We start from the raw sequence: 10037 nt of genomic DNA, 5'->3' as shown, positions 1-10037 counted from the left end.
CATTTTGGCTTTGATTTCGGTTGATAATGAGTTTCTTGAAAATATTGATTATAAAATTATAATAGATGAAGTTGCTTCTAAAAATATTAAAAGATCTTTAGAAGATAGTAATGTATGGTATTTGTCTTCATTTGAAAGTTGTTTGTAGTATATTCAGTTTATTCCTAACGACTGAAAACCCATATATAGTATTACGGGATGTTTATTATCAACTTTAAATGTTTAATTTAACGTTAAGGAGTTTACTTAATAATATTTTACGTATTTTTTTATGTGCCTTAACTGGATTTTTGCACAAAATCTATCAAACATATTATTAAAAGAGATTGAGATTATTAAAAACATTGTCAGTGTCTAATGTCTTACAAAAAGCAGAAAATCAGACCAAACGCCCGATTGGTTATTCCAACATGGATCAACAAAAGATGCATATTGCCATCATCATTAGATATTCCTAGCGGAGAAGACGCCGGTCATGGTTTTTCCAGCAACTCCAACACCCGCCCCACGTGCTTGGTCCGCTATTTGTATGAGCGACTTTTTCTGATTCAATAGCTGCATATGCAACATATAAGTACACACAAACTAATATACACATTGACACATGTAAGCATGTCTCATGATAGTAAATACATAATATTTGTGTGTATACATGTATACACATGTATCTACATCTATATTATATGCATGTGATTTATCATACCTTTTTGTTTATTATTTTGGGGTTGAAGGGTGACGGGATGGGTTCTTCCAGCAGCAGAAAAGAGAATAAATGCAGAGAGTACAACCAGGAAGAAAGTAAGACCATTGAGCTTCATTTTATGAGACTGTGGTTTGGGCTCCTACTTCCCTTATTTGTATATATAAGTGGGAAAAATGACGCTGAGACTCAAATGATCACAAATCAAAGCATATAACATATTATATTGAACAAATATTATATTATTATTGGGATACATCTTACACAAGATTCTGGTGTTAAACCATTCATATTTAACTCGTTATGAGATGCTAATTTTAATAATACTATATTAAAGTGCGATTAGCTATTATATTTGTAATATCTATCCTAATAAATAAAAATTTTATTGCCATTTGTCATTCTCTTATTTAATTTGGCACATGTCATTTTGTTATAATTTTGAAATATATTTATTTTCCACTTGTCAATTATATCATTATTCATTTCCACTATATCATTAATTCAGTTTCCATAAATTAAACCTATTATAATAACTATTAATTTCAATTTTGAAATTTAAAATTTCAATTTCAATTTCAAATAAATTTACACTTTAAACCATTATATTTAACATTTTATTATAATAACTCATTTAGTACACGGGTCTAACAATTAAACACATAATTTTAATTAATTTATTTTTTGCATATTTTTTTTCTTCATAATTTTCACTTATTTCATATTTCAAACTCAAATAAACTTCTCATTTAATCGCTCTTATTTAACATTATGTTTTAATTAACCCGTATAATATACGAGTTTCACAACTAGTATATTTAATAAAAACAATTACGGAAATTATCATATTTTTTAATTGCATTTAGCATCCTACCTTGAAGATGTATTTTGCCAAATGACATGTTCTCAATAAATTTGACACATGTCATTTTTTGAAATTTTTTCTTTTCCACTTGTCATTTTCTTGTCTTTATATTTTCTTAATTTAAAATCTACATTTTTTAAGGGCTTAAATATGTAAAGTAGATCAATCAGTTGCATTTCATAATAACTTGTATAAAGCCGTTTCTTTTGTTTCAAATCTCCAAGAGAATAAGTGTGTGTGGGTGAAATGAATGTTGTTGTATTGGGTTTTACCAAAGTGTCATTTAAAATAATTATTATCAACTAATTTGATGTAAAAAAAAAAACACTTTGCATAGACAATACAAGTTACTGAAGTTATCCATTTTTACCGGTCTTTTGACATTTTTAATGAATTAATTTATAATATTAATATAAAAAAATATTTTGTATGTGAAAACAACTTAGAATATGCTATTTCATTCATTTCCTTCACTTATTTTATTTCATTATATCATTTGTAATTATTTAAAAATATTAATTTAAAAAATACCGTAATAGTTACAATTTTATATTAAATTTTTATTTTTAATAAACCCGTATAGTACACGGGTCTTACATCTAGTTTTTAAATAAAAAGTGAAAATAATTACTCAGTCATTTGTGAAACGCTCTTTTTGGTTGAGAATTAGGATGCGTTGGGTAACTCGGTTTACGAATTTCAAAAGAGTTTGAATAAAAATTGCGTTAAGTCAATATAATTGAAAATTTTCAAATTCCATTAAATTCTGTTATTAACAAGTTGCAATAGTTGACTTCAAGTCTACCCACAATGACACAATCCAAAAACTACTTGACTCCTAAGTCTACACAAAATCCAAAAATTAGGTTCGAATTGTCTTCGATGAGAATGTTTCTTATTTCTTTTTAGAAATATTCGAGAATTTATGTTCAACGTATCAAAATATGTTATATGTTTATTCTCTATTCTAAATAGATACAACAAGTCAACAATCTCTACTAATTTCTTTTAAAATGAGTTTTTTTTTTTTTTTTTTTTTTTTTTTTTTTTTTTGGGTTGTATGTTTTCTATGTGTTATACTTAAACTTATAAACTTTATACATATTTGAATAGGCTAATTAAACCGCTAAAGCTCTTTAAAATAGTTGGTAATTAGTAGTTGTAACTATTATTTCTATAGAGATATTCAACAAAATTAGTTTTCAACTTAGCTTTTAAAGATGTAAAATTAGATAAACATTTGTGGCAAAAACCTAAAAGCATAAAAGTTACTATTGCTAACTTCCTTTATATATATATATATATATATATATATATATATATATATATATATATATATATATATATATATATATATATATATATATATATATATATATAAAATAAAAATCTTAGAATCCAAAATCTATTTCAAGTGACTTTTAGGAGTTTTTAGCTGTTGATTTTTATCTAATTTTAGTGTTTTTGCCACAAATTTTTAATTAATTTGACATTTTTCCGTCCTTGTAGTCAAAACTTTTACATTTTAACATAAAAAAAACACAAAAAACATCCTTTAGAATTTTGCCACCATATTTTTCCAACTTTGGCAACTTTCACTTTATTACCACAATATTTTTGGATTTTCTCTACCAGTGTCCCCTCTTTTGGTTGTTGTACACTTTTGACATCTAATTTTAAAGGTTGTCGACTTTCTCTCCTATTTGTGGTGATTTACATTTTCAGCACATATTTTTTAAAGTTTGCCGATTTTCTCCATATTACCCCAAAAACATAACCGGGAGTTCTTTGCTAGTTTATATTAAAATTTAAAACATTTTACTGTTAAAGTTCTTTTTCTGAATTTTTCTTAAAGGTTAAAAACTAAAAGTTTCATACCAAACACGCATTTGTTATACAAGGGTGTAGGCGTGTATATATGTGTTTGTGAAAGTATATATATATATATATATATATATATATATATATATATATATATATATATATATATATATATATATATATATATATATATTTCTTGTTTATTTGTCTAGAAGATGTTGCAAGAAATGTTTTTCTGTCCGCAGACTTTGGTCCATGTCTCTTTGGAGAAGAGGACATGCATAAATTTTGACGTCTGTAGTCTCCTAAAAAACAAACAGTCTACAATATCATACATACATATATGTTTTCCCGCCCGTAGACATAGATGCTTAAAAAGAGTTTTTCAAATAAACAAACACCACCTATCGGAATACATTTTCCTCTACTTAATATAAAATTTTCGTTTATAAATTCTATTGAAATAACTTAGGGTAACTTAACATGTGATATAATAAAAAACATTCAATTATTAAGACCGAAGGGACTGGTTCGATATTTTTTTGCTCGGCATGTGTTCGGCAATTTCGGCACACACCACTCCTTATGGTGCCATGTCGAAGTCTTGGTTGTTGAACGACATTTGAATTCTGAGAGAGAGAGAGAGAGAGAGAGAGAGAGAGAGAGAGAGAGAGAGAGAGAGAGAGAGAGAGAGAGAGGCTATTTTTTTTTTCTAATTTTATTCCAGAAAAATCAATCTTGACCCATCCCTTCAAAGTGATATGTCATTTATGATGTGTAACAAAAACGACGTGACTGCAAGGTGGCATTCAAAAAGCTAATGTTGCACTGTGTCATGTCATACACCACTCTCTCCAACCTAAGGACTAATTAAACAATACAGATTCACAACAATACCAAAGCGAGATCATAACACGAATTTGTAGAATTGCCACAGCACCAACGCGTGTTAGACTTTGTTATAAAATGACAGTTAGTTAGTTAGTTGAAGGGCATGGTTGTACTTTCATACATAAGTTTGTTAATTCTGTTAGTTAGAAAGAGTTATTTATGAGTGAATGTATTTAGCTCAGTAAGATCATTGTAATGAGTTAGATTCGAATATCATCTTCTTTCTCTCAAAGTTTCTTTAATTTTGAAAGATTACATGGTATGAGACTGAGTAAGTTTGACCAATGTCTATGAATTAGTCGACAATTTGGTGGGTTCATAACTTTAAGAATGATATTGGGATGGGTGCCTATGCGTTTAATCCAGCCCTTACTTTTCTATGCGAACTATGAGACATTTTTGGGTCATATTAAATCTTTCTTCACAACCCAAAAATTCATTTTCTTCATAATCAATTCTGTTGAAAGATTTTCAAACTTAAAGAAGCCAACTTACCCTATTTTCTATCAACTAAAAACTCAAAGTATACAATTCTGATGTGCAAGTGTAATAGCAGTCGTAGACCTACTTTGAAGGTCCGACCAAATTCAATAATTCATTCAACTTGTGAAAGATGATATTATATAATATATAACCATTTGACCATATTTATTTTTTATAGTTTTCCTAATAATTTTTTTTTGATATCATCATATATAAAGGTACTTTCTATTGTAATAGTGATTTACAAATTTGCTTGACCAAATTAGATTTACTAAAAAATGCATTATTATTTATTATAGTCATCTTTTTTCTTTGGTATTTTATTTCACCTTAATTGTGAGACCCGTATACTATATGAGTTTATTAAAAAAAAAGTTAAACATGAAGGTCAAACATTTAGGAGTTTGAATTTATGAAGAAAATAAGAAAAATATTGTGTTATTGAAATTGAAGTGCTCATGTATCTTTCAAATTGAAACAAATAATTTAAAAATAAATAAACAAATGAAATAATTGTGGAAATTACTAAAATAAAATAAAAACCCCAAAAAATAACATGTGTAAAAAATTTAATTTAAAATAACTATAAAATGACAAAAAAAATCTTTTTCTATTAGAATAGATATGATCCGAACACTAAAAGACATGTTAGTATCTTTAAATTAAGAAAATCTTGAAATTAGATGTGCAACTAAGCACCCTACAAAGGATCCGACAAACTAGAATCAATAAATTAAGAATCAAAACGTAATAAATCATACTTTTATCAATCAAAATTAGACTAACCAATTAATTAAACTGATATCTAATAATACATTGACAAAACTCATTCAGTCAATATGCCCACCAAAATCCCCAATTATTAACCAAAATCAAGTTAGGTTTAAAAATAAGTACCATTTTAAATTTTATGTGCATAAGAACAAATCACGGAGTGCAACAACCTCACACAATCCACTTATGAAACAAGTACATGAAGCTTGGATTCGAGAAATTACTCGATCTGTCATAATCGGCCTACAATGTCAAGGATTTCATGGTAACAACCACCTCCTAGTGCACACTTAAGGAATCATTTAAGAAATAGAAAACTTGTTTGCATTAAAGTGGTGCAAATTCAATGGGAATTATCAGATTCTAGTTTTAGAAATGGGCTGTTATCAAATAATTAGAAGCATAACAAAAAAACATGATTTTTTTGAGATTTAATTTGTTTATAAGCAAAGTTAATTGATGCAACAAGAAGATTGAAGTGAACTAACAAAATGAACATCAAAAGGATTAATCAAAAGAAAGTAAGAAACCCTAGATAGTTTTAACCAATAGTGTCCGTCGATCCTTGTGTGATGGTTTATGCAGGTTGAAAGTATATTATGTGAAACGATTATGTGAAACGATTTTTATTTGCCACCAACTGCTCTTCAACTGTACAAATCATCAGTTTAACATATACACACACACACAATCCTTTTACCACCAAATTATGTGAAACGATTTTACCTCAAGAGTATTTGCCCATCTGAAGAGCAGGGCTCCATTTTTATTTAAAAGTATCATAAGAAGAATTTAGGTGATAAAAACACCAAGTTGGTAAAATTCAAACCCAATATAAAACCCTAAAAACGGGGTTAAAACCCTCCAATAAAAAAATGAAAAAATTCATTTATGTTCTTATACACTTTGAATAGTACTTTAATATCCTTATAAACTTTATTATTACTTTTATATCATTCCAAAAATATAAAAATTACATCAATATCCAAAATTAGTTTTTCATAAGAATTATATAAATTTTTTATTAAGAAAATTATATAAAATTCGAAATTACATATAAATTTACCAAAATACCCCTTTTTAAGTTATCCCATCAAATTAAACGAATATCTCTTAAGGCTTTTATGCATATTGCTCTAAAATCTTTTCATAAACCATGAGAAATAATTATGGCAACAATCAATGCAAAAACTTTTGTGCTTAAGCCAATTAGATGGGATCAAATGCGAACCTCTGCATTAATTTAGAATATAAACTAGTGGCAGCATCTGTACTTCCCAACAAAAAAGAAGCAATTAACCAACTAAATGATTAAAGGAAATTGTTACACAATGAATTTATTAAAAAGTTTCTTACGAGCACATTGAGATGCAATTTTTCCTTGTCCCACTTCAAATCTTGTCTAACAACAAGAACCTAAAATAATAATAATTTTACAAAAATCAAGCTTGAATCAGGGTACTCCAACGTTTTCACTATTAAAAACTTAACACCAGCAAGCATTTTATGGCAAGTTAGTTTCGAAATGCTTAAATTGAATAATTTGAGTGGAGTACCGAATATCAAACTTATCTACAAAATCCAATGGAGTAACGCTTTCACTTATGATCCTCTTGATTTTAGGACTCAAAAGTCCCCTGTGTCAATCCATATAACTTAAGTACATGATTATCTGCATGATTGAAAGCTCTTTCCATGCTACTCAAAAACCTTTGAACTTGGTAATCACCATAATGTTCACAAGGGTTACACCTCACAAAATGAGACACAAAAGACCATCTTTCATCACCGCATCCAAGGTGATATTTCTCCATCATTTCTTCATATCTATCAACCAATTCAACCCAATAACCACAAAGAAAATAAGAGTTTTCAACAAAAACTTTGTTCATCCTTTCTGTTTTTGCAATAGATATGGAATCACAAGGTCAATAATGGAGTTCAATTTAACACTCATCATGGGACTTCGCAAAGAATGGCGAAATGTCATCCTTATGGTAAAGACATAACAAAGTTTCGACTATTTTTAACTGAATGATCTCTAAAATGTGTTGAAAGCACATGAATCAGAAGTGAATGATATAGCTAAAGAAACAAGGATCAGTCTGGGTGGTCCTCTTTCTCTTGTGTCAAAGGTTTCTGGAAGAGAGATTGAGAAAGAAGTTTCTGAGAAGGAGAACTCGGAAGATGAAGGTTTGATCGTCAACTCTGATGATGAAGCTGTAGCATTTTGCTCAAACAATCTAGTGAAGAAGTTTTATAAAAAGCCTTTTAATGCGAAGTCAAGAGCAGGTGAGGCGAATGGAAGCTTTTCTGGGAAGGTGAATGAAGAGAAGAAGGAAGTGAAGAGTGAAGATGCGAAGGTGGAGAAAAAGCTTAATGGTGATTTTGGAATTGACTGTCATTACTGCAACGGAGCAAATCACATGACAAATGATTGCATGTTGCGAAAGAGGGACGAAAAGAAAGACATAGTCAAGGATGAAGCTTATTATTCAGAGAGGTTAGAGGAAGTGAACGCAAGAACAAAAGGAGTGTCTCTTGTTGCGAGAGGAGAAGATGACGAAGAGGGAATGTTTGATCTTCTTTGATATATTTTCAATATGACGGCTATTGGAGATTTAGGATCAGGAGCCGAAACTGGTGGCCAGGATTGACAGAGGACCGAGTTATGGATATCATTCATGAGGAGGTTGTTTCTGTTGTCTGGGAGGTGACTCCGGAGTTGCTCGGGATGGTCAAGACCGCTATGATTGAGTTTTTTGATGATCGTTATGCTACACTTTCTGAGGTTGTTGTTGTTGTAGCCACCGCAACTGTTATGGCCATTAGGGGTCGGTGAGAGAGAGCTTTCCAGTATTGGGACTTCGATAATACCAAGCACCCAAAGTTTCATGGGGTCTCGGACCCTATCGAGGCAATGAGATGGCTGTCTAATGTGGAGGGTTGTTTCTCCACGTGTTCTTGTCCGGATGAACAGAAGGTCAAGTGTGCCCTGAATCTTCTCAGGTTGGGGGCAAAGAATTGGTGGAGACTGGTGACTAGTTCTTATACTCTTGAGCAAAGGACCGCGTTGACTTGGGAGCAGTTCTCGAAGGTGTTCCGTGCAAGGTATGTTCCCATGGTAGAGAGGGAGAGACTAGCCCATGAGTACCTGGATTTGAGACAGATGGCCTATTCGGTAACGGATATCACCAAGATGTTCATTGAGAGGACTTTGTTCAGTCCTGAGTTCGCTGCTTCGGAGCAGACTTAGATGACTCAGTATTTGAGCATGCTTAAGACAGACATTCAACAGTTCGTGTCCACCCAGCGCTATGGTTCTCTCACTGAACATCAGGATGACACAAGGAGACGAGAGATTGAGATAGAGATCCAGATGAGAGAGCAGTGTCAGACTATGGATTAGACCCCGCCTACAGTGAAGCGGTTCAAGAGCGCTGGCGAGAGTTTAGGATCAGTTAGAAGGAGGCGCATAGCTTTTATATGTCATAGGTGTGGCGGGGAGGGCCATTTTGGTAGTGATTACAGGCGAAGTGTGCGAGTTTGTTTCCGTTGCGGTCAGGAAGGCCACATTAGAGCTCACTGTCCTTTTCTCAGTGAGGTGCTGAATCCTACACCCTAATCTTGACAGTTACCCAACAGTCATCATGGGACCACCGGGGTCCTAAGGATCGGGATTTGAGTTGGCAGGTCTTCTATGTATCAATTTTGGTAGTATTGTCATACATCAAGAACTTCTGTCTATGTTCCAAGTTCAGTTGTAATCTTGTATGATCAGTTAAATGGAATTATCTTATTTAGCTTTGTTTTAATTGATCTGTTGTTATGTATGGATTAATTTATCTTTGTCCTCGATTGTATGCGAGTTGGAATGTATGAATGTTGTGTGAATTTAGATTCTCCTATGTATGTGGATATTAGTGGTTGGGATCAAGTAATAGAGTTCGAGTTAGTCGGAGTATCGAAGGACTATGAAGTTCTTAGTTTCTAGCATATTTCAAGTGGGGGAGTGTGGAACCTCATAGCAGGAAGATTTTGTGCCAAGATTCGGTTTCAGTTAGATTTCTCTAAGTTCCAGACTTCTGCGTAACTGTTAAATCTCTGGGTTCCGCGACAAATCGTCATTAACTATTGAATTTTCCATTCGATTTGTATTAGTCTTAGTTGTGATAACATATGCATGGTGTGCTTTTTCATAGAACCTAGGATGTTAGGAGCCAGGTTGAGGGTTTGCTTGTCTGTTATCGTCTGATTGTGGGTAAGTCTGAGTGTTGATTGTGGATAACTTAGCTGGGATATCAAAGCCGAGCAGGAGTGTGGTATAGTTAATATGTGATCTGTTAGTTTTCATTACGATAGTGTCCTTTTGTGTGGGGTTGCATGACAACGTTTGGCCATGAAGCTCTGGAACCGATTAACTTCGTGGATTTTCATACATATTGGTTGTTATGGGGGAGTGCATCATGAAGTAAAAGCGAGAGTTGATTTCGATGACAAAAT

General features: G+C 31.6%; 1 long non-coding RNA gene across 1 annotated transcript; it reads right to left on the bottom strand.

Moving 5' to 3' along the window:
- Window positions 1-302: 302 nt before the first annotated feature.
- LOC145094365 (uncharacterized) lies at window positions 303-879 on the bottom strand. Its single transcript, XR_013703311.1, has 2 exons — window positions 704-879; window positions 303-555 (listed from the first exon to the last, which is right to left on the bottom strand). It is a non-coding gene; the product is annotated as an uncharacterized LOC145094365 (long non-coding RNA).
- Between the last annotated feature and the right edge of the window lie 9158 nt (window positions 880-10037).

This window comes from Lactuca serriola, chromosome 3 (genome assembly GCF_051521515.1).
Source record: "Lactuca serriola cultivar US96UC23 chromosome 3, Lser_US96UC23_V15, whole genome shotgun sequence".
NCBI classification, from domain to species: domain Eukaryota; kingdom Viridiplantae; phylum Streptophyta; class Magnoliopsida; order Asterales; family Asteraceae; genus Lactuca; species Lactuca serriola.
This window is presented reverse-complemented; position numbering and strand designations above follow the sequence as displayed.